General features: G+C 33.0%; 1 long non-coding RNA gene across 8 annotated transcripts in view; it reads right to left on the reverse strand.

The window, feature by feature from the left end:
• LOC137496591 (uncharacterized) overlaps positions 1–26,542 on the reverse strand; it is a 110,940-nt gene that overhangs the window by 64,541 nt on the left and 19,857 nt on the right. For all 8 annotated transcript variants that reach the window (XR_015501254.1, XR_015501253.1, XR_015501258.1 and 5 more), the window contains 2 exons: positions 19,115–19,234; positions 3,251–3,319 (listed from right to left, as the gene is read on the reverse strand). This is a non-coding gene — a long non-coding RNA (uncharacterized LOC137496591). The remainder of the gene's footprint in view (positions 1–3,250; positions 3,320–19,114; positions 19,235–26,542) is intronic.

Raw genomic sequence — 26,542 nt, forward strand, 5'->3', positions numbered from 1 at the left:
AAAAAAGATTAGAAGACTGGATAAAGGATGTCTGTTCAGATGAGTCTCGATTTCTGCTGTGATATTCGGATGGTAGGGTGGCATAAAAAACATGAGCATGAGCATGAGCATGTCTCCATCCATCAGCTGGAGATATTCATATATGTGTCTGATACACTTCTAATAAAGTTGCAGATGAGAAAACATTTGCATGTGATATTATTATATCAGAGTGAATTCAACAAAAGAAGCTCATCGTGAATCAATGTAGCATCACTTTAAAAACTGAATCCAGCAAAAATAAATTCACTGTCAGTTGCTTCTTAATGTGACTTTGCTTTTTACTGCTGATAAATAGCAACATCTTATTAAATCGATCAGACATTGAGAGTGTATTGCTGTTCATTTTGCATATCTAAAAGTTGTTGAACAATTCTGGAGAATGTCTATATTGAACATGACGTGTCTACAAATATGAGGTGATGATGATATCACAGATACTCGAGTGCACTTCCTATTACTGAGTCAAAAAATAGCTCGAGAGCATTATTTACTGGAGGCTTATCGTTATTTCTTTACACCATTGAAAGCAAAGTGCTGCTTTTCTCTGTAATTCAACTGAATTTTTCTTTGAAACCTTCATGATGGCTTTCCCTAGAAGAGTTTTTATTTACAAATTTCTATTTTAAAATTTCTATTTAAAAGTCTTCTGCAGCAAATGAATAAACTGTACTGTACAGAGAGTTTAGACTGAACACAGACCCATGTAGGCTCGTAGTCAGAGATTCACACTCACTAGGCATATTATCTGCATGCCAGCAGTGGTGAACTGTGAGTTTTTCAAGTATCTGTATTTTATTAGACTATTTTTTTTCACAAGAGTTAACACTTCGATATTGCTTGATAACAACAGCTGGTTTGGCATGCTGTCCTGGGAGAGAATGTTGAGCTTGGAGATAATTGGTCTGGTCAGTTATCTCATAAGAGGGCCCGAGATCAGATAGTTCTTGAGAGCTCCCCTGGTAAAGGAGGAAAAGGGTGAGATGGGGTGGACAGGGAGATTCTTCAGAAACAAAGATAAAGGAAGTAAGGTGAAATGGGCTATTTACAGTATATTTGGATTAATCTGATTGGTTTATCGATGATTACAGATGAGAAACCAGTAGCAATCAATTATATCATGTGCTCCTTAAAAAATTGTTTATAAAACTTCACTTTGAGAAATATTTATAAACATTTCACTCTATTCCAAAGCATAATACCATACTTTTCATAACATTTCTGTTCATAACAACTTTTCATAACATTTCTGTTCATAACAACTCTGATCTCTCTGTATGATTCATAAAGAGCTAATACTGTACTTTCCAATTTAACTGTTAAATCACTTGGTTATGAATGGGCCCGATCTGCTTCTGCATCTGTTTTCAAGTAAACTCCTCCTTAAATGAAATCAACCAATATGAGCGAGTCTGCAGGTCTGACCCAAAATGAGCCAGTTCTGGAAAATCCTTAGATGTCAAATAGTTTTAACTAATGATATGAAAAGTAAGTTAATAATGCTGAATTTTATGACTTTTTATTATACTTATTCATCAATAGTTGAGAATACTTGAAAAGGTGTGAGTGGAAATGGAGTGTAATGCTGAAAAAGATGCAAATGTGAGTGTTATGAACTGTTATATAATGGCTGTGGCTGTTACTAATTATAATTATTTTTATTAAAATTTTATTATTATTATTATAACAACATTAATAATTCACAATTTTATATATGATTTCTAATTAACGGGGCGAAGCAGTGGCGCAGTAGGTAGTGCTGTTGCCTCACAGCAAGAAGGTCGCTGGGTCGCTGGTTCGCTCATCGGCTCAGTTGGCGTTTCTGTGTGGAGTTTGCATGTTCTCCCTGCGTTTGCGTAGGTTTCCTCCGGTTTCCCCCACAGTCCAAAGACATGCGCTACAGGTGAATTGGGTAGACTAAATTGTCCATAGTGTATGAGTGTGTGTGTGAATGTGTGTGTGGATGTTTCCCAGAGATGGGTTGCGGCTGGAAGGGCATCCGCTGCGTAAAAACTTGCTGGATAAGTTGGCGGTTCATTCCTCTGTGGCGACCCTGGATTAATAAAGGGACTAAGCTGACATGAAAATGAATGAATGAATGAATTCACAATTATATATATGATTTCTAATTAACATTTTTAAAAGTAATTAATTTCAATTATTTAATTAATTTAAAACATAATAAAAAAATAAAAATAAATAATAAATAATAATAATAATAATAACAATAATAATAATAATAATACATATATAATGTCATGGTCATTTAAAAAATACTTACATTTTTAAAAGTTCAAGCCACTGGAAAATGTGCTAAAATGTTTTAGGCCCTGCATGCACATTAGCAGAAGTTTACAAAACATCCTAATCTTTCACAAATCATTTTTAAACAAGGAAGTTGGATTGGAAAGTAGGAAAACGGATTTTTCTGGCAAACCTGTTGATTATTCTTTTAGCATGTAGCATGCATAAACAAACGTGACGATTGTTTACAATGCAAATGATAATAGAACAAATTGTGGTTTAAAGCCACAACAGTACACAATGTAAGCAAACATGCAACGTGCGCAAGCAATAAATGAGGTGAGTGGCAGGAAGATGGCAAAAACGCTTCTAGATCAGTCTGTACCATGTTTGCCTTGTCAATAGATTCACTTCCTCATGGGGGTCGCACGTATGCATCTGTGATTGGAGTAGCGCGTGTTTTAAGGAACACGCTGTACTACTCATCGTAAAAAAATGCTAAACCACATGTCTGCTGTGTGAAGTGTGAAACCGCCAGTAAGCAGCGGCAGGAAAATTCACAAACACTGACAGGTTCTTTCCCCATCGCATACACTTATCATTCAGAAAAAAAGACCTCAATGAAATCAGACCTCAGTATTAATACCATAAAATCGGGCCAGGAGTCATAAGCAGGTCCAGACAGAATCTGCAGACTGTTTTTGGCCATCTTGAAACTGCTGAGTGATCTTAAACACATTCAAACATAGCTAAACGCATTATCACACCAGCCAAAATATACTGTGGTCCAAAAAATGTTGGAACTGCAGCGAACATAAGGAATCTGAATCTAGATTTGAGTGGTTTGTGGTAGCAATATAAAATATTATGGCATGAATTGAGTATGATATATTGCATATTTATAGGTCACTAATCTTGTAGCATTGACCATGTGAACTGCTTTGAACAAAAGGTCAGATTTCCTTGCCTCCAGCTGCTTGACCCGTCCTGATCCAGTCAGTGTCGAGCGGTTTGGTGATGATGAGTTATGAAGACACTGCAAGACAAAGACAGAGGATTATTAGTAATGCAATGGAAATGTACAAGTACTGAGTGACTCCTGTGTTATTCTACATAAGTAAATGTGGTTTGACAGGCAAATTGTGTGTGTGGAACATTAAGGGGAAGTAGAACATTCAGTTTGTTTTTCCACACTGTGAAAGTGAATCTGATAAACTTGTTCTTCTTCTTATTTTTATTATTATAATTATTGCACTGTAAAAAAATTGCCGTATTAATTTATGTTTAGAGGAAATGAATTAATTTTACTAAATTGTACTAAACTTACATCCATCAAACTGACTTCAAATATTAAGTTAAATTTTGTATAGCTCAATTGGCTAGTCATAAAGCCCCGGCCAGATCACACAATTTCGGCTTGATTTCCTTGACGTAGGGTGTTCTGGGAAGTCGACAAACGGATGTCATGACACAAGAATCAATCGTTTCTCCTCATGTAATGTGACATAGTTCATGACAACCAATACCATGTCTGCGATACCTCACAACACCATCGCAAAAAGTCTAGCATGTTTCATTTTCTAACTTCACCTCAGATGTAATTTGTTATTCTTAATTATCTAGTAGACAACTGACCAACAAAAAATACATGAAAACTAAGATACAAATTATATGAAATTTGTTTCAAAAATATATTTTTTTCCAAGAAAAATACAAAAACTATATATTTTTTGATTGAGTGAGTCCACCATGCGGTTAGATGATTTGCTTTGCTCTGTGGAAAATAAGGATTTAATTAATGCTCCACTGTAAATGTTGTATCACAAACCTCTGTCATAGTTTTGATAGTTTTTTTAATGTCATTATGTTGTCTTGAGCATGATAAACATGCTGATGTGCTTTCTTTTTCTCCATCTCACTTGCGCCAAGTTCAGGCGAGGGAGTGTTTAATAAGCAACCCATGGCTGGAAAATATACATTTAGATTTAAAAGAAAATATCTTAATTTTAAAAAGGAAATAAACATTTGATCAATGTCATAACAAATGCCCTTAAATAATGTAGCCTAATTGTAAGCAAACATCAGTGTTTATTATTCAGATTAAATATCTCCCTCTATCTCTCTTCTCTTTATATATATATATATATATATATATATATATATATATATATATATATATATATATATATATATATATATATATATATATATATATATATATATATATAAATTTGACTGTTGGACTGCTTCATGATTGGGGTGGTGGATATTTTTATTTTAAAACATTTAGTACATATATTACATAACATTACATCATTATTATAATATTATATTTTAGTATATATTAAATAATATTTTAATCATGTAAAACAATTCTCACTATAATATGATAGAAAATAATGTTATATATAGTTTATAGGTATCATTTATACTTCTAGATATTTATTGGGGGGCCCCAGATTTCCTAAGCAGCCAAATATTTCGCTTATTGGTTAAATCCGCCCCTGCCCATGACAAGTCAAGATTTTATTAAGACGAAATCGCATAATGTGACATTCAGAATAGTGACTTTTGCAACCTACAATAACAATCATGTGATCTGACTGGGGCTTGAGACTATCACACACAGCCAGCAGTCACGCATTTGCTGGGTGTAGGAAATTAAATAATACATATATAATTCACATTGCAGCCTCTTGCGATTAACTAAGTTGTTTCAAATTGCGATTGCGATTCAATTTTGATTAATCGCACAGCTTTAACACAGGGACAACTATGTCTGTAAAATTAAAGAAAAAAATACTGCCAGGTTGTTACAATTTTTTTGTACAGTAATTTACAAGAACACAGACAATATATCATTTTAAACTATTAAAAATGTCAACAAGCATTTCTTTTTTTCAAACTTTTAAACATCAAAAGCTTTTGGAGGAAAGATTAAGATCCCATAATGCAATTCAAAGCATAAATATATGGGGGAAAAACATAAATCACCAAATACAGAAAGCTCTTTATTTTGAAATATTTTTACAGTGCAGTTTTTTTATTTGCATATTTTTAAAAAATTTAATAAAAATATTCTTCATATTCGGCATACATTTCTTTCCCTCAGACATCAGCTTTTTAAACCGGGCAACAAAATCACATTTAATTCCGAAATTAAAAACGCATCAGGTCATAGAGTGTATTCAAATCGTTCCTTGCATGAATTGCATTTGAATAACTTATTAGACGGAGACAAAAACGAGCTTCACATCGTTGACCCTCGTAACAAATGAGTGGGAGACAGAAATGGAGGGGCGTGATAATTGGAAACCCAGGGGGCAGAAACGAGCCCCGGATCAAAGGACAAAAAGAAACTCTGGGGAAGAAACGGCCGTTACTATGGGTGAGTCCTGCACCTGTGCCAAATACACTGACAAAAAGGCACAGAAGCATGAATGAGCATCAGAACTTTCCATTATACACACCTCACACACACACACACACTGTTCTCTGCAATCTATTCATATCACAAATACAGAAATGATGTGTCACCATCCAACTGTTGCTCCATATAGGGAGGTGTGTATGATGAGAGTGGGAGGAACGTTGAAGTTGACTGACCTGCTGACATTAATCACAGATCAAACTCTCATTAACCTACCCCCTGTCCACTCTATTAAACTGACTTGATCGTCAACATTGGTAAAACTAGTAACTCAATTACTAGTGCAACACACACTGCAACCTTAGAGTGACATGAAACCTTCTAAGAATGTAAGAATAAAGCTTTAGAACATAATATAAAATGGAAAAATATATATTAATAGTCTACTATTGTCTTTTATCTGCTATCTAGTTTTGAAATAGGCTTTCATTCTCAATCTTATGGTGTCTTTTATGGTACTTTGATGCAATGAAATTTAAATGTATATTTATTAAGCAGAAGTGTCCGTTTTAATCAATATTAATGATTGTTATTGTTATTAATGATTGATTATTAATGATAATGTAATTGGGATTACATTTATTCTAAATTAATATGAATTCATAAGTGATTAATTAAATAGTTTATTACATGGAAAAATATTTAATTTAGTTGTCAAATATATTTAAAAGCTTATTTAGATTTTTTTTATTCAAACTAGTTTTTAACAGGAAGGGGAAAAATATCTGCATGCAGATTTTTAAAAATGTCTAATTTCAGATACTCTGCAAAAATGTAATTTACAAAGGTAGATGCGATTTTTTTTAAAAGACATGAATTAATAATGAATGAATTTATAAATAATAATTAAGCTAACTAGTATTTAACAGAAAAATAAATCAATATAGTTTGGTGAAATCTCAACCAATGCTTGGAAAAAAAAGAATTTAGTCAGTTGAAGTCAGAATTATTAACCCCCCGTTTATTTTTTTCCCCAATTTCTGTTTAACGGAGAGAAGATTTTTTTTTCAACACATTTCTAAACATAATAGTTTCAATAAATCATTTCTAAAAACTGATTTATTTTATCTTGATGACAGTTAATAATATTTTACTATATATATATTTATTTTAAAACACTTCTATAAAGCTTAAAGTGACATTTAAAGGCTTAACTGGGTTAATTAGGTTAACTAGGTTAGGATAATTAGACAAGTTATTGTATAATGATGGTTTGTTCCAAAAGGGGGCTAATAATTCTGACTTCAACTGTACAGACTTAAGATTAGGGCTGCACGATTTTGGAAAAAACTGACATTGCAATATTTTTATTTACTGCGATATAAATGTATTTTCACCAGATGACCCAAATGGCTTGTGAAGAATTTTAAAATGGGATTTAAAATATCTGCATAACACATAGGCTAATTTAAATATGTCAAGCAAATTTAATTACAACAGAGAAAATATTCAAATAGACAATGACTTATGATTTGCTGGGTAGATGAACAGTATTCAAAAAACTGAATTTAAATAATCACTCCTTAATAGTAATAAGAATAACACTATCATTTTCATTGAGTAAATAATTATATATTATACATTTAATCTTTTAGGTACAAACGTTTAATTTATTGTGCCCAAATGGCTTAAATTAGCTTGAAATGCTAACACAGTCGCAAACACATGCAAACAATAAACCTTCACTCCAAGGTTAAAATTTAGAATTACTCCACTATTTTGTAAACTGTAATGTCTGGTCAACTATAATCTCGACCACACTGCAGATCCCTACGATGTGACTATTGCGGATTCACATATTGCGTTATCGATGTTGTAACTATATATTGTGCAGCCCTACTTAAGATTCATTCAAGACACTTAAACTACAGTTAATAACAGTTGCCAACTCTGTAAAAGACAATTATTTTAATGGAAATCATGATTTATTACTTCACTAAGAATATTTATATACATTTATACTAATAAATATGTTTTTTTAATTACTTTAGACTAACTAATATCAATTAACTTAATACCTAATATTGATAATTATTTTTCTCATATTTGAGTCAGGGGCATTAAAACATTTTAAACTCTAAAACATGCCACAGAGCAAAGTAACAGTAAAACCCCATCTTATTTATTCATTCATTCAGTTTTATTAATCTGGGGTCGCCACAGCAGAATAAACCGCCAACTTATCCAGCATATGTTTTACACAGCGGATGACCTTCCAGCTGCAACCCATCACTGGGAAACACCCATACACTTTCATTCACACACATACACAACAGACAATTTAGCAATTCACCGGAAATCGGAGCACCCGGAGGAAACTCGCGGCGAACGCAGAGAGAACATGCAAACTACACAGAAATGCAAACTGACCCTGCCAAGGCTCGAACTAGCGACCTTCTTGCCTTGAGGTGATGACGCCCCAAAATCCCCATGTGATATTATTACTTGTATGATTATTATAATTATTAGTTGTAAAAGAGCGCAGCTGCAGATGGCCATGTTTGTTTTGATTCTGCTATGTTGTTTTACTCAACAACACACACGTGCACACATACACACACACACACACACACACACACACACACAACCATAGAACAACTGACCTTTTACATTAAAGCAGATGAGAACGGAATACTGATGATCATTTCTGAGCTTGTTTCAACACATCTTCACACACACACACACACACACACACACACACACACACACACACACACACACACACACACACACACACACACACACACACACACTCACACAACTGATGTCCAACTTCCAGCCTGTCCCAACAAATCGGCATCTGAATAAGAACACAATTCTCCTACACGAAACCTACATGCTTCTACTTGCACACACACATATATTCACACTCCGGCCGCTTCATTCTGTAAACAAACGTGGCTCTTTCAGGTAGTTTGTTTATGACCGACTGGTTGTTTAACAGGGTGTAGTAGAGGAGCGTTGCTGACGCACATTCTACAATCAAGTCAGAGAACGATTATGCAATTGAACACTCAAAAGGGCCTTTTGCAACAGGGAGGGGATCGACTTCCGGTACAAAGTAGGGCAAAACCTTCAGAACTAAACCAGGCCAGAGAAACAGATGCATTAACATCAGCATTAACGCCGGCAGGCATATTCCTTTCATGTTAGGAATGCTTAGGAGTGTGAATCATCTAAGCAATCATACCAAACTGTCACTATTGTATATGTATCTGATACTGAGTCAGAGTTTTCTTGTTTTTTTTGGAAAGGTTTATTGAATCTAATGCATTTTTTTGAGGATTACTCAGCAATTAAGTTGACACCTGTAGAAAGGATCTGTCGCAATGGTCAATTATGCCAAATGAAATGCTGTCGTTTGTAACAATGGAATTTCCACTTTGTAAAACAAGGCACAGTAAATAGTTTAAATAGTTTTTCTTTAATAACTAATACTTATCAGCATACTACAGCTTGTTGCAGTTTTTTAAATGTATACTCAATACAATCAATCTAGTATAAAAATCTGAACCATGGATGAAGTCAGGTTCAAAAAACATTTAGATTTAGCACATTAAAGTCAAAGGTTATTATTATTCATTCATTCGTTTTCTTTTTGGCTTAGTCCCTTTATTAATCTGGGGTTGCCACAGCGGAATGATCCGCCAACTTATCGAATATATGTTTACACAGCAGACGCCCTTCCAGCCACACACACATACACCACAGACAATTTAGCCTACCCAATTCCCCTATAGCGCAAGTCTCTGGACTTTGGGGGAAGGTTATTATTATTATTATATTCCTTCAGCTTAGTCCTTTATTCATCAGGGGTCACCACAGCAGAATGAACTGCCAACTACATCAGCATATGTTTTACGCAGCAAATGCACTTTCAGCCACAATGCAGTCCTGAGAAATATTATTATTATTATTATTATTATTATTAATAATAATATAATTATGGGTCTTTTTAACGCTCCAAAATTAAAGTACAATGAACAGGCAGAAAAAAAATCATAGACAATGTAACATTATATCATCATCCAAATATTTAATTGAACTAACAATCTTAAAATAGGCTCATTTTCCAACTTCCCTAGAGTTGAACAGTATTGAATTTTTTATTGAGTCTATGGGTCTGGCGAAAGACTTTCTAACTTAGCTTAGCATATATCATTGAACAGATTAAACTATTAGCATCTCGCTCAAAAATCACAGAAGAGTGTCAATAATTTTACTAAGTTTACATAATAAAACTTAGACTGACAGAAAATAAAATGTAGCTATTTTAGGTTGATTATTAGTAATTATTATTATTAATAGGATGATATGGTTTAGTAATATAATCTCATTCTGTCGTAATAGTTGCTGCTGTACCATAGTTGCAGCAGGCGCAATAATATTACGCATCGCCTGAAAATAGTCCCCAGCTTGAGAACTTCCAAATGTCTACATGATTGAAAAGGCAAGCTCTTAATGCTAAACTGACAGAAGTTCCCTGATTATGCTGGAATGAGAGTGTAGCTCCGTATTGACCTAGAAAATAACAACTTTCATTTTCAGTTGGACTTAGTACATGATGTAACTGCAGAGGAGTCAAACTTTAAATAGGAAAATTAGCTAAACTCTTTGGTCATTTTTGAAAAAGATGCTAATGGTCTAATCCGATTCAATGATCTATGCTAAGCTAAGCTAAAAGTGTTAATGGGTGAATGGATTAAAAAATGGTGAAACTCATCTGTTTAACTCCAGGGGAGTTGCAAAATTTGCCTTTTTTTAAATTAAGTGTTCATTTAAATGTAAAAACATTCAGAATACTGATACTATTAATAAGCTTGGTGTCTGTAACTGCTGCTCAAGTGGAGATTTATGGCTCAGTGCAGGAGAATAAAACTACAATTTTAAGAAAAAACCTGACTGAAATCTTGAGATACAAATTGAAAGACTTTAAAAAACAAACATAAACAAAACAGTCCACATTTTTAAAACTCACTGAAATTCAGAAAAGTTGTGTTTTGTCTTTACCTTACAAAGATCACAATACTGTACACAATGTACTTGGACATTTTACCAATAAGATAAGACACGCAGTTTGACTTACAGCCACTCACGCGCTTACAGTCCCTCTAAATGTTACTTTCAAACAAAATGAAAGTGACTAAGTGTGAGAGATGATGATTATTTATGACTGTATTGCGTGCATTAGATGTGTTCACCTCTGACCTGCTGTGCTTTTCAACTCCAGGTACAGATGCCTCATTGTCGTGAAATGCCGTCTTTGTGTAGAAATAATATACAGTGGGCAGATGAACAAACAGATTAGAATGTGTGTTGAATGCAAGTTTGGTTTTTTCTTGCACTGTGGGGTGTGAATAAAAGATAAAGTATGAGTGTTTCCTTGAAGGCATGAACCAATTTTAGATTTTATTTCTCTATTAAATCTGAAAATAGTTAAATAAAAAGCTTTATGTACATACTGTAGATAAAACGTGTATAAAAATAACACACTTTGGTGTATATGTCAAATTAAATTTACAAAATTAAAGTAATCTTAAATACATAAAAAACATCGTGAATGTAAGTAAAATGTCTGTTTTAATGTTTTATATATCATTTGTGTGGGGATAAAATATAAATGTATATAGATAGATAGATAAATAGACAGACAGACAGACAGACAGACAGACAGACAGACAGACAGACAGACAGATAGATAGATAGATAGATAGATAGATAGATAGATAGATAGATAGATAGATAGATAGATAGATAGATGTAAAAATACAACAATCTTCTTTTTGTTCTTATGTTCTTGTTGACACTCATAACTACTAGGTTAGGTTATAATAATGTTGTTGTCTCTAAAGAAAAAATAAAAAAAAAAAATCATAAAGTCATTAAAAAACTTTTTTTTTGCAATTAAAACTTTCACTTAAATAAATGTTACGTTAATGTTAACTGCATCAGCTAAAGTTAACAGGTGTGAAATGTGCCTTGATGTACTTGAATGTTAAAATGTGTTATCCTACAATACAAAGTTACTTGTGAAATAAATGATGCATGCATGAAAAAAAAACTTTAAATAATTGTATAAGTAGTTTGTGATGTATGTTAAAATGGGCCCCTTAAAAGTACAAGTGGACCCTGCCCGGCCCCCCCAGTTACTCTGGTCTAGAATCGCCACGGATTGTATCATCTGCATACAGATGTATTTTAGCTGAGTCTATTCCATGACCCAAAGCATTAATGTAAATAGAAAACAACAACGAAGATAAAACAGATCCTTAGGGAACCCCAGTTTGTTTCAATTTGTTTCAACTAATTTGTAAACATAACGGTATTAATAACTCATTTGAGTAACACTTTATAATAACCACACACTATGAATCACTTACTAAGCATTAGCAGTGAATTCATTATTTGTTAAGCATTAACCTTACATTAAAAAGCGTTAGTAAGCAAGAATGCTGTATTCTTGACTTATGAGCTCATTTATAATGTGCTTAATAATTGTACTTTCATACTTTGTTAATGATTTATTTTTCATTACTAAATTAACTACTGCATTATTAGTAGTTAATTTTAATTAAGAGTAGTTGGTGGTTTTTAAGATAATTCAGAATGAGTTAGTAAACAATTAATAAACTATTGAAATCAACATTTATATATCTTATTATTCAGGCATATAGTAATGGTTACTATGTATATTAATAAATGCTTTATTAACTCAACTTCATGCAGTTTTGTGACCTATTCTAAAATGAGGACTATTTATGCTTTCTCATCCCTTATAAATAACAATTAAAGGCTTGGTATCAAATGAACAATAATCTTTGCAATCTCATCTAAAAAGTAAAATTACTGTAAAGTTTAAACATTGCTGAATAACAGGAGTGTCAAAATACAATATAAAATTGGATAAAACAACAGCAATATTAACAATATAATAAGATGTGATGTTATTAACAATATAATAAGATGTGATGTTTAAACTGTAAAGTAATTTAGCTTTTGGTTAGGGTTGGAAATATTTATTTTTTGTTTGAAGTACAGTTTCATTTGTGTCTCTTTAAACTAATAGAAATCAATAATGTCATTTATTTTCTTTTTTTCCGTTTAGAATTTAACTAAGCCTTTAATTACCATTTATAGGTTTTTATAAAGCATACATAATCCTCACTTTCGATTAGGTTACAAAACGGCATAACGTTGACTTAATGAAGCATTTATTTACATACAAATTAACGATTATTATATGCCAGAATAATAAGAATTATAAAAGTTTATTTTAATAGTTTATTAATCATTTACTAACTTATTCTGAATGAATTTTAAAAACAGCTAACTATGCTTAAATATCTGGTTTGTAAATAATACAATACCTAATTCAGTAATGAAAAATAAATCATTAACAAAGTATGAAAGTACAGCTATTAAGCACATTATAGATGTGGTTGTAAGTCACGAATACAGCATTTGTAGCTGCAGTTATAAACTGCTTGTAGAGTTTATGCTTCACAAATAATGAATTCACTATTTGCTAATGCTTAATAAATGGTTCATAGTGTGTAGTTATTCTAAGATGTTACTTCTAATAACTGACTTTTTTATCTTCGCTATGGCAACATAATATTTTACTAGATATTTTGCAAGACACTAGTATGTGGCTTAAAGTGCAATTTAAAGTCTTAATTATGTCAATTAGGCAAGTTAGGATAAATAGATAAGTTACTGTATAACAATTGTTTGTTCTGTAGACAATTAAAAATATATATTAATAATATCAACCTTATAATGCTTAAAACATTTAAAACTGCTTGTCTTCTAGCTGAAACAAATCAAATAAGACTTTCTCCAGAAGAAAAATACTGTGACACAATGTGAAAAATTCCTTGCTGTTAAACATAGGTTGAAATATTTGACAAAGACATAAAGCACAATAGGGCTAATAATTTTAACATCAACTGTAAATAATAAATGCATGTACTGATTCCATGTTTTCCTATACCTTAGGCAAAAAATACCATGACAACCTTGGATATACAGTAAGAAGCACAGATGTTTTTGAAGTTAAATCGTAGAGCACATTTATAGGTAACAGATTAAATTAGGCAATGGGCTCTTAATCTGAGTGGGAGTTTGCAATCGTCTAGCAATAACAAGATGAGTGGAGGGGATGAGTGCAGAGAAGGGGAGTGAAAGTGAGAAGATGAGGAAAACAAGGGACGAGAGGGGTGTACGGATAACGGCCTACACACTGGGAGCCGTTTACCCTCCCTGACGTTCCATAGCAGAGTAAAAAAACAAAAAAAAAAAACTGTTGAATTATGTCAGCAGCTGTGAAGTCTATAAAATGGACTAATACTTGTCTGTTTCCACAATAGCCAGTCTGCACTGAACACCGGTGCAGAGGCCTAAGCCATGGGATAATGGAAAGAAAATAGCGGACATTTTTGTGGCGGCCCACAGAAACCAGGGCCGCGCAATAAAGACAGGCGAGATCACTAGTAAAGTGTACGCGCATTGAAATAAGGGAAGGATGCAGCCAACTCTGCCACATGGGAGGGAAGGACCTGGGGTCTGGCAACCCTCCCTTATGATCTGTGAACTGGCAACCGGCTGTTCTCTGACTGCTGGAGCTCAACTGATGTGTATGAAAAATGAGAGTGATGATGAATTAGTGCTAATCTGAGAGTCATTTGCACTAATGAGGTCATCCCACTGTTTTCTTTCTCTTGACAAGCAAAAGCAGAACAACAGGAGAAGAAATGTTAAGGTCATTTGGTCACACTGTATTTTAAGGTACCGTTTTTATTATTATGAAGACTTTTAACTTAACACATTAAATGGCTGATTATTAATGGTCATTAGTAGCAATAGCAGTGGTAAGTAGTTATGACTTGGTATTAGGATTAGGGATGTAGAATTATTCAGAATATATGCTTTAAATAAATAGCTAATATCTTAATTCTGTACAACAGGAGAGGAAATGTTAAGGTCATTTGGTCACAATGTATTTTAAGGTACAGTTTTCCTTATTATGAAGACTATTAACTTAATAAGATATTAAATGACTGCTTATTAACGGTCATTAGTAGCAGTAGCAGTAGTTAGTAGTTATGACTTGGTATTAGGATTAGGAATGTAGAATTATTCAGAATATGTGCTTTAAATGAACAGCCAATATCTTAATACTAGGGGTATAACGATTTATCGTTGTACGATTTATTGCGATGCAAAAATGTCACAATATGCATTGTGGCGTTATGACGATTTGATTACGATATGACGTCCGTTTATTCTTATTAGTTGAGCTGTTTGCACGTGAGCTACGTTCCACCTGCTGTCGCACGTGAGTTCAGATTGCAACAGCAGTATTGTTAGCAGACAAGATGAGTGGAGTTGAAATAGAGGATGGCCCATCCTCTCAAAATCAGACGTCTGGCAACATTTCAGTTGTACAGTCATTGCTTTAGACTCGTCCGCTTTTTGACACGCATTCTGGGTCAAACATCCTAAGTTTTAAAGTCTTCACAGTGATTTACATACTTTGCACAGCGACGGGGATACCTCCTAATGGTGTTGATAGAGTCACATACTGTATTTATAAGGTACAATTTACCCTAAAATATCATTCTGTCTTCATATAATGTTCCCGCCGCAAAATCACACATGATGTGAGCTGACCGTGAGATGTTAAATATGAATTAAATACCTGGAAATGTGGATTTTTTTTGCACACACAAAAAACGCAAGTGACCAAGCAAAGCTCTTACTGTTAAATTCAATTGAATAGAAAGCTTATTTTTTTTGCACCTTTACTTAAATTGTTCCTTAATTTTGTCTCTGTCATTTCAATAATATTTTTTAAGAAGTTTTTTAATTGTTTTATTTTCCAGAGACAGGCCTGTTTAATTTATTTTCTTAAAGAAGGTACAGTTTAACAAGTTGAAACAAAAGAAATACATAAAAAATAGTTTACTTGGTAAAATTTGCATTTCAGTTTAATTTTCAATTTTTATTCCAAATATCGTGATACATATCGAATCGTGAACATTATATCGTGATACACATCGTATCGTGAGCTGAGTGTATCGTTACACCCCTACTTAATACTACTACTAATAATACATTTTCTTTTAAAGCACATTTCTGGCAACTTCAGGACACCATACAATAACGAGCAACAAAACAACAAAATAAAATAATAAAATGTATACACAACATTAGTTCAGATACAAATAAGTGATAAAAGCCACCATAAATAAGTGAGTTTTAAGTCTTGTTTTGAATAATGTAATAGAATCATTAATCCACTTTAAACTAAAGTGGAGTGTTGGGTAAATTACTTCAAAAAAATTAATAATTACAAATTAATTGTAATGCAGTAATGTGAACTTTTTGCAAATCTGCTTTAAAACAATAATTATTGCAAAAGCAATATACAGATAAACTTGAATTTTTAGGATTTTTACATCCTTAAAATCATATTTAAATAGTTTTTCTATTTACTTTATCTGAAAACTAGCTTAATTTCTCAATAAGCAATTGAATTAGTTGACTTAATACTATTTAAAATCTATAAAACTCTCAAGCATTTGCAATCATACTGAAAAAAATCTACATTTCTATGGTTGAAAAACAGAATTCATCTGTAAAAATACAATTAAACTATTTCTCTGGATTTATTTATTCAGAACTGTTACATGAATGTACAGAATTTAAGACGAATAGATTATAAGGTTCCGTTTAAAGAGTTGGTTTCACTAAATGCTTTTAAAAAGATTTTAAATGTTAATGTTTAGATGTTACCTGTTATTTGTTTTTGTTTGTTTATTTGTTAAACCAATTTGAACTGTATACTGCCTAATATTGACCAGGATGCTCTTGTAAAAGAGATTTTTAATTTTAATGTGCTTTTCCTGGTAAAATAAAGGTCATTATAATATAATAACAAACATAATAATAATAATATTAATAATAATCATCATAATAATAATAACTTGAAAATAAAAAGTATTTTACATTTATTTAGTAGAAATAGAAAATTATTTTAATTAAGGTAATTAGATAATTTGTAAATATTTACATTACATACAGTATTTATCTTTTATGTCAAGTATTTCAATCTAGAGTAATGAAGTTTGCTCTGCGCGCTCGCTGTTTTTAAAGAAACCTTTTTGGTGCCTTAATCTTGTAAATACTATTGCTCAAAAAGGTAATGATTTGCACTCATCAAGTAATTGCTTAGTACTGTTTTTATTTTTACATTCTTCTTTACAGTATTAAAATAAAAACATGTATTACCTGCTCTAATCGTAATGTAGTCTACATGTTAAATTGTCCGTGCCAAAAATAGACTTAGGTAAGTCTTCAAACCAGTTGAAGTTACGAATTAGCGAACATAAATCAAGTATACGACGACAAGACATAACTTACATGACGTTAAACAACTAGAATGCATAGGAATCGAAGAAGTGTCTGAGTCACATAGAAGAGGTAAACTAAATAAAAGTTTATTACAAAGAGAAGCGTTCTGGATTCATAAATTAAAATCACTTACATCAAGAGGAATGAATGAGGAGTTGGACCTTTAAGTGTTTCTTTAACAGTTTGTTGTTTAGCTATAATATTATGAATCATGGATTTTGAAATTGTAGTGACACAAATAATAAGATGAAATTATTTTTTAAATGTTTTTGGACTGTCGGAATTTCACTGTATTGACGTAGACATGCATAAGTGAATGATGAAAATTGATATGCTATTTTCCTGTAAAATAATGTTTTTGAAGGTACAGTAAAGGTATTTCTCGTGTGGTTGATTATGATATATTGACTTGGTAATCATAGAGTAGCCATCTAGATAATTAACACAATATCACAAATGTATTTCTTAATGTTTAGGACTGTCGGAATTTTATTGTATTAATGTAAATATGCTATTTTACTTGTGAAATAATGTTTTTGAAGGTAGGGTAAATATTTCTTGTGTGGTTATGTGTGTTGAGATGAAGGTAAGATTGTACTTAATCATCGAGTGACTGTCAAATGTCTTTTTAATATTTTGGACTGTCGGATTTTCATTGTATTGATGTGCACATAAGCAAATGCGGATAATTGATATGCTATCTTTTTGTGAAATAATGTTTTAAATATGACGGTAAATAGTCCTTATGTGCTTAATCATGGAATAATGAAATAAAAATGAGATTTTTGATCATAGAGTGGCCGTCTAACCAATGACGCAATGTGATTAATTATGGGATGAAAGGGTAGAGAAAGAGGATTGTGTCACACACTGAGGAAGGCGTTGTGCCGAAACGTTTGTGTTTTTGTATCACCCGTAGAATGTAAATATAAAAACAGTCTGAAGCAATTACTTGACGAGTACGAATCATTACCTTTTTGAACAAAAGTATTTCAATTTAACCATTAGTTATAATAATCAGAATACTCTACCAATGCTAATGTTCATACTGTAAATAACATATTTCATGATGTCTATTAATTAAATAATCATAAAACGTGCACTAATGAAACGGCAGGGCTGTAATATTATTAATATTGTAATACAGATTTTTACCATTGATTAACAGAACACTTATTAAACAGTTTAGTGTTTGACTATCCTGACTACAGGAAATCCTGTATCTCTATACACACTAAATATGTCTACATGATCAAATAAATTTCTTATGTGTATCGCGTCAGCACTTTGTATGTGAGAGTGCAGCGAGTGAATGTGCAAACTGAAGAAAAATCAAGGTGTTTTCTGACGACCCTAAATGCTTCTGATTGGCCACAGCAGTTCATGAGCTCAACAGAAATACATCTGATTGATTGCGATGTGTCATAAATCAATACATTAAAGAAACAACTAAAAGTAGAAATGTTTTTTCCTGTATCTTTTTAAACACTAAAATAATAATTGATGCATTTCAATCCAGTGGATGGCGAAGTCACAAAATGTGCTAAATTATGTATGATGTCACCGTTTTCACAAAATCATGCTTTTGTAGACAGTAATGGTTTCGTTTCAAGAATTTGCATTTATAAAAGGATTCATAACCCCCAAAACATCATTGTAGGTTAAATGAATGGCCAAAATCCATGAAACATTTCTTTTTTTAAATTAATTAAAATGATGTTGAGTAAATGTCTACTAAATGTAACACCTGAATACTTTTTTTTAATTAATTTCTTTAATTATTAGTTTCAGATTGGAGTCATGACTGCTATTACCGATTAAACTGAACCACAAAAGAGCATTATTTGCCACCATATCCTGAAATTCTAAGGCATTTACGTTAATGTTGGTGTCCTTTTTTACCTCAAGCCCTTGTTAATTTACAACCTAGCACACACAAACAGGATATCAAGTCAATGTAAAACCCAACAAACATACATAACATACCTGTTTTGTTCAAGTGGAAAATATTATTCGATGTCAGCAGCGGAGTATCTGGCTGAACATAAGAATTGCTGAAACCCAGGTTTGAAAAAGACTTGTCCCATTTCCACCATATGTCTTGTACTATGAAACAAACAAACAAACAAATATATATTCAATTAAACCATTAAAATATTTTTTTTGTGGAATTGTAAAAATCAATATTAGTGTATTTTAACTGAATACAAATGTTTATCACTTTATGCAGTGTTAACAATGTTAATTTGACAATTTCTGTAATAGTACCAAAGAGCATAGAATCACTAAGAGGCGACAATCTAGTGCGATTTGGGAAACAGCCACTAGATGCCGCTAGTGTCACGCAGTGGCCATTTTGGGATGTAAATTCCTTTAGAACAACAGCATATTATAAGTCTGTAAAATATACTATGAAAAGTGCTGATGAAGTGTTGTATTGTTGTCTTTCAGGTTGTATCTCAGCTTTAATGCGCTTTTTAACTAAATAAAAAAAAAAAAACAAAGCAGCTGCTTGCCATCGCAACAGCAATCAGATCGCCTTCACTCCAAAATGGCGGAATCGCAGGGCTGTTGCTGGGTGCTGCTGTTGCAATGGAACGTTCTATTGATTGTCGCCTCTTTGTGATTCTAAGCTCTTTTATAGTACTAATAAACTGTTTTAAAATTGACAAAAAAGATGCAATGTATATATTTATCATCAGTCAATCCCATTTGCTTAAAATCATACATTCATCTTTCAACTGAAAATTGCGTGTTCAACAGCTACTTCAATTTTAGTCATGTGTTCAATGTTTTCAATTCGAACTATGACAATGGCATCTATCCATCTATGTATGTGTGCAAATGCTCCTTATCCTCTCCTAAAGATCAACATCGACCATTAAATTCATCTAATTCAAGTGTTTGTGTTGGAGAGAGAAATATTACTCACAAATATCAATATACACTTTTTCTGTTGTTGTGAAAATCTATTATATACGTATATAGCATATTTTATCAGATGATTTAATATTACATTTGTGTATATAATGTACATTAGATTAGCCAATGGCAAGGCCAGAAAAAATAAAGAGAAACCTAAAAGGTATTTTTGTAGTTTGTAATTTGTTTTGCAATAACTCATTTGAATTAAAGTGTATTATCTTTCTATACACAATGATGTTCAGTGATCAAACTCTTATTTTAAAACCATTTTACAGTTTAATAAAACTGTTATGTTTAAATACACCAAAATATATTGGCTATATTCACTGAGAAATTAATAGAAATATTCATTTTCAAAAGACTAATGTACTCATTTATGCTAAGCACTGTATATAGTATGTCTATATCTAAGACGATACAATTTAAATGTTATTATCTCGAATCGCGATAAAATTTGAGTCAATAACAGTGACAAGCTCTGGACTTTTTTTATTCGATATCGATCTAAGAGCCAATCACAGAGCAGAAATGTGCAACAATGGGAATCTAAAAGTGTGTTGATATTAGAGACGTACTGAATTTTCAGCCACTGAAAATTTATCGACCAATGGACCTTCTAATTTTTGTGGCTTAAGTCATTGTAGGGGGACTTTTGATTCTGGAAGCATTGACAATTGATAACGAAATATATATCGTCATCGTTCAATATGGAAAATAATTATCAAGATTACATTTATTGCCAGCGTTTCTGTGTGGAGTTAGCGTGGGTTTCCTCCGTGTGCTCCGGATTCCCCCACAGTCCAAAGACATGTGGAACAGGTGAATTGGGTAGGCTAAATTGTCTATAGTGTATGAGTTTGTATGGATGTTTCCCAGAGATGGGTTGCAGCTGGAAGGGCATCCGCTACGTAAAACATGTGCTGGATAAGATGGCGGTTGATTCCGCTGTGGCGACCTCGGATTAATAAAGGGACTAAGCCAAAAAGAAAATGAATGAATAAATGAACTATTATTGCCCAGCCCTGTCTGTATCTACATATATTTGTACAAAACACACAAACACATACACACATCAAACATTACATAAACACTTAAAATATGTAAATGTGAAATAAAATAAAGAAAAATTACATTAGTCATCATTTCTTAAATCAAATCATTTAACCATACCAAAAACAACCTCAACATAACAATACAAGTTTTTCCAAATCAATTTGTAATGACTCCATTATGTTGTGTTCATACACCCTTCAGCCTAGTCTTTATAGCAGACGTACTGTAGACTATCAGTGAGGTCATCTGTGCACACACAAAGCTTCTGCTGAACTCATTTTTACACTGTCCATGTAGGAAACATCACCCAAATCGCTTTGCACTGAGTGATCAATCGCCACTAACGGGGAATATTCGCTTTGCAATCTGGACAGTGTGTATGTGTGTGTTTGGTGCCTGAGACAGCATCCATAGGTTTGAAATAATGGGTGGCTGAGTGTGTGTGTGTGTGTGTGTGTGTGTGTGTGTGTGTCTGTGTGTGTGCGTGGGGGTTTGTCCATGATTTATCAATGTGGGATTTTCAACCACATGAGCTCATTTCTAGCTCCTCCACCCACTGCAGTGCCACCGACACACACACACACACACACACACACACACACACACACACACACACACACACACACACACACACACACTGTCCGGCCCAAGGACAATGAGGTGAGGTTATCAAGGAGAGGAGACGGGCCTCAAACAATTAATATGACTATTATGGGTATTCAAACAGAAACAATGTGCATTGACTGACCGGTTGCAGACACATATGGTCACGCATACAACGCTGATGACAAATGCTGATCAAAAGATTTCGAGACAATTAAAAGCCCAACCATTTATGCCCTAATTTGTTTAGATCTGTCAAGAGGGAAGGGAGTGTCCCGCGCAAGAAGACATCAAGTGGCGCAAACACCAATGCTTTTGCCATTCATAATTTATTGGCCTCATCATGAACAAAACGGCCAGTTATTCAGAACAATAAATAACTATCGCAGTTTTTAATAATAGTTTGAAGTAGGTTTAATTCTAATTTTTTGTTCATTTTAGTTTAGTTTTTTCTTTTTTATAGCAGCAGCTAAAATAAAATTACCTTTTTTATAATAGTTTTTTTAATAGTAGTATTCCATAATAAGTCTATATTTTTGAGTGTTTATGAGACAATGGTCTGCAAATGACATTGGAAATTGGAAAAAAAATAAAATTAAGAATTTATTTAAAATATTATTAAGCATTATTTGAGTAATTGCTAATTATTAATGCTTCTAAACAAGGTTTTTCACACAAGTATCTCAATTTTGTTTTAATTGCTTCAGAAATACAGCTATTACTTCCATGTCAAATTCAAAATAATGTATTACAATTATAGAGGGGCGAGGCAGTGGTGCTGGGTTGCTGGTTCGAACCTCGGCTTCTGTTGGCGTTTGCATGTTCTCCCTGCCTCCGGGTGCTCCGGTTTCCCCCACAGTCCAAAAACATGTGGTACAGGTGAATTGGGTAGGCTAAATTGTCCGTAGGGTATGAGTGTGTGTGTGAATGTGTGTGTGAATGTTTTCCAGAGATGGGTTGCGGCTGGAAGGGTATCCGCTGCGTAAAAACTTGCTGGATAAGTTGGCGGTTCATTCCGCTGTGGCGACCCCGGATTAATAAAGGGACTAAGCCGACAAGAAAATGGATGAATGAATGAATTATAGAGGAAAAAGTTACTCAGAGTCTGAGTTACAAATTTAAATGCAACAAAAAGCTGAATGTAGTTCAAATTTTTTAACTATTTAACAGGGGCGATTTTAGGATTTCCATTTTAGGGGGGCTCACCTCTCTCATCAGTATATCTTTTTATACAGTTGAAGTCAGAGTTATTAGCCCCCCTGTTTATTTTTTCCTTCAATTTCTGCTTAACGAATAGTAGATTTTTTTCAACACATTTCTAAACACAAAAACTCATTTCTAAAAACTGATTTATTTTATCTTTGCCATGGTAACAGTAAGTAAATAATATTTGACTAGATATTTTTCAAGACACCTTTATACAGCTTAAAGTGATATTTCAAGGCTTAACTAGGTTAATTAGGTTAACTAAGCAGGTTAGGGTAATTATGCAAGTTATTGTATAACGATGCTTTGTTCTGTAGACAGAACAATAAAAAAAAAAATCGAAAAAAATATATAGAATAAAGGAGCTAATAATTTTGAGCTTAAAATGGTGTTTAAAAAAATTCAAAACTGCTTTTATTTAAGCTGAAATAAAGCAAATAAGACTTTCTCCAGAAGAAAAAATATTATCAAACATACTGTGAAAATTTTCTTGCTCTGTTAAACATCAAATGGAAAATATTTTTAAAAAAGAAAACAAATTTAAAGGGTGTTTAATAATTCTTATTTTAACTGTATAATCAATAATATAATCTATAATTAAATATTTAATCTATGATTTCCCTAGCACAGTAGGTTCTAGCATATTTCTTCATAAAGTAATACACCAAATGTAATTTCTTTTTAAATGGGAGTAGGTGACGTACGGTATCATGCAAAACACCACCCTTATCAATCAGAAAACGTGCAAATGAACATGTTGAAGATAACCAAATCAGCATCTCTTAAACTGTGAGCACTATAACAAAAATGAAAACTGTTTTAATTTAAGCATCATATCTATCAAAGATATCAAAACTTCACAATAAATAAACTGTTCAACTTCATCATGTATTCAAGGGAGCAGTGACTTCATATGGGAGAGATTTACAAATTAATTTCTAAAATGCAGCAGCAAAAAAACTCTTTCTAGAAACCAACAACTATCTTCAGACGGTTCGCCAAACTCTCACACAGAGGCGGTTTACAAATGTCCCTTTCGCTTTTTTCAGACGTCAGTCAGTCATGTGATAAATGTAACGTCACATCTTCCTGGTGAATGAGAAAAAGAATGAATGAAAACGCCTGTGTTTCATTTATCCCACAAACGCATTCAATTCTCCACATTTACAAACAGCCTTTGTCCGCATTTTAGTACAAAAAATGTTAACACTGAATAAAAAAAATGGCAGCGAAGACATCATGATCTGAAGCCCACGTGCTGAACATCAGTACAGCCTCACCTTTAGCACATAAACAGGCACGTCTGCACACATTTACACCTGTCACTTCACCCGTATGAATGGGTTGTTTCCTTTCGTCTCAATGCGGTTACACTGCCCTGAGCAGGTACAGATGTGACTCACACAGATCAAACCCGCCCACAAAACGACACGCACAATTGCGATGCCATTGTTGTACATTGAGACCAAGTGTGTGTTTGTGTGCACATGGCCAATGGTGTTCAGCTTTAGGATTTTAAGTGGATTTGTCGTAGTAAAGTCTTGCTCCAGAATCTGGTTTAAACATGCAATGATATGAGTGTGTGACTGTAAGGACAGTTTTTGTGCACCTGGCCAGGGGTGACAGTTGATTGCAAGTGGTGTTAAGGATGGCAAGTGGTTATGCCTGACATATAATCAATTTAAAAAAAAGAGCTTCAGGATTTGGTTTATGTGATAACACTTTACAATTAGGTTGGATTAGTTAATGTTAACTAATGCATTTACTAACATGAACAAACAATGATCAATACATTTATTACAGTATTTGTTCATTTTAGTTAACGTTAGTTAATGAAAATAAAGTTATTTCCTACCAGTGCACCAACTAATGTTAACAAGCATGTATTTGGATGTTAATAATGCATTAGTAAATACTGAACTATGATTAATAAATGCTCTAAAATACTTAGTTTGCACAGTAAATACTTTAACTAATGAAACCTTACTGTAAAGTGTGACAGTTTATGTTTGAAATGGTGTGTAAAATTATTATTGTCTTTATTTGTGTATTGTTCACGTCAAGGATTGCAAGTGAATTTGTTATAATAGAGTTCAAGTGTGACAATTAAAAAAAAGCAAGTGGGGCTCCAACAAAAAAAATGTGTGTACATTGTATTCGATATGTTGTGGGAACCAAATGTCCCCTGGGATGGTTGAGTTTAGGGGTAGTGGCATACAATATAGTGTTTGTATAAATATAAATATGTCAATGGTAAGCTCCCATAAAGATGGCTGCACAAGTGCTATACCAGTTGTTTGCTTGATAGATTTGTACATCAGGCCCATAGCCAGGGGGGTTTGGCTGATAAAAGGTGCAGAATTTGCCCCACATATGAGCTCCTTTGTCTTATTTTGACTGCTATGCCATCGTAAGTTGTAAAAAAATAACCAATCAAAGAAGGCTTCAGATGAATCCAACATGAAGCTGTGCAAGAAAACATGCCATATGATGAAAGTGATGTCAACTCACTAGAAGTAGCCCAATTTTTATTCTGAATCGTAAAGCTTATTCTTGAAGGAAAGAAATGTAAAAGTTTTGAAGCACCAAAATCAGCCCATATAAAAAAAATTGAAAACTAATTAGGATATTTTTGCTATCCATGAACTTTCAAAATGTACTTTTTTTCTTTTCTTTTTTTTTTTACAAAAGAGCCTAGAAAAATTGTCAAATGCTACATTATTATTATGTTTTAAATGTGCATTATTCAGATGGCCAAACTCTGACGAAAGTTGAATGTGCTGGGCAGTTATTGATTAATTTGCCCAATAAATGACAATGGACTACTGTTTTTTTTATTATTATTATTTTTTCTAACGATATATGTTATAAATTTGTGTTTAAAAATTTGAATTTGGTTTAGATTTAAAAATGTTTGTAATGTGTGTGTGTGTGTGTGTGTGTGTGTGTGTGTGTGTGTGTGTGTGCGTGCGTGCGCTTCTAGACAGCTTTGTTTGTTTGAGAGATTGTCACCTTTAGGATTGCAAGTTTTTAAGTTATATTAAAATTCATGTCGGGTGCCAAAATGATTTCCAAAATCAAAAATGTGTTTCTGTGTTTCTATATCTGTGCTTGTGTCTGTGTGTGTGTGTGTGTGTGTGTGTGTGTGTGTGTGTGTGTGTGTGTGTGTGTGTGTGTGTGTGTGTGTGTGTGTGTGTGTTTGTATGTGTGTGTGTTTCTGTTTGTGTGTTTCGATGTCTGTGTGTGTGGTGTGTGTGTTTATGTTTGTGTGTTTCTATGTCTGTGTTTGTGTGTGTGTGTGTTTCTGTTTATGTGTTTCTATGTCTGCATGTTCGTTTGTGTTTCTTTGTCTGTGTTTGTGTGTTTCTTTGTGTGTGTGTTTCTGTTTATGTGTTTCTATGTCTATGTGTGTGTGTGTGTGTGTGTGTGTGTGTGTGTTTGTATGTGTGTGTTTTAATGTGTGTGTGTGTGTGTGTGTGCGTGTTAGTGTGTGTGTAGTGTGTGCGTGTTTGTATTAGTGTGTGTATGTGTGTGTCTAGCCAAAACAAATAATGCTGTGACTTTAGGAAACTTGGACAAAACCTCTTTTTTGCGTTCCAAAAAAAGGATTAAAGTAAAATATAATAA

Source organism: Danio rerio, chromosome 10, assembly GCF_052040795.2.
Source record: "Danio rerio strain M-AB ecotype USA chromosome 10, GRCz13ab, whole genome shotgun sequence".
NCBI lineage: Eukaryota > Metazoa > Chordata > Actinopteri > Cypriniformes > Danionidae > Danio > Danio rerio.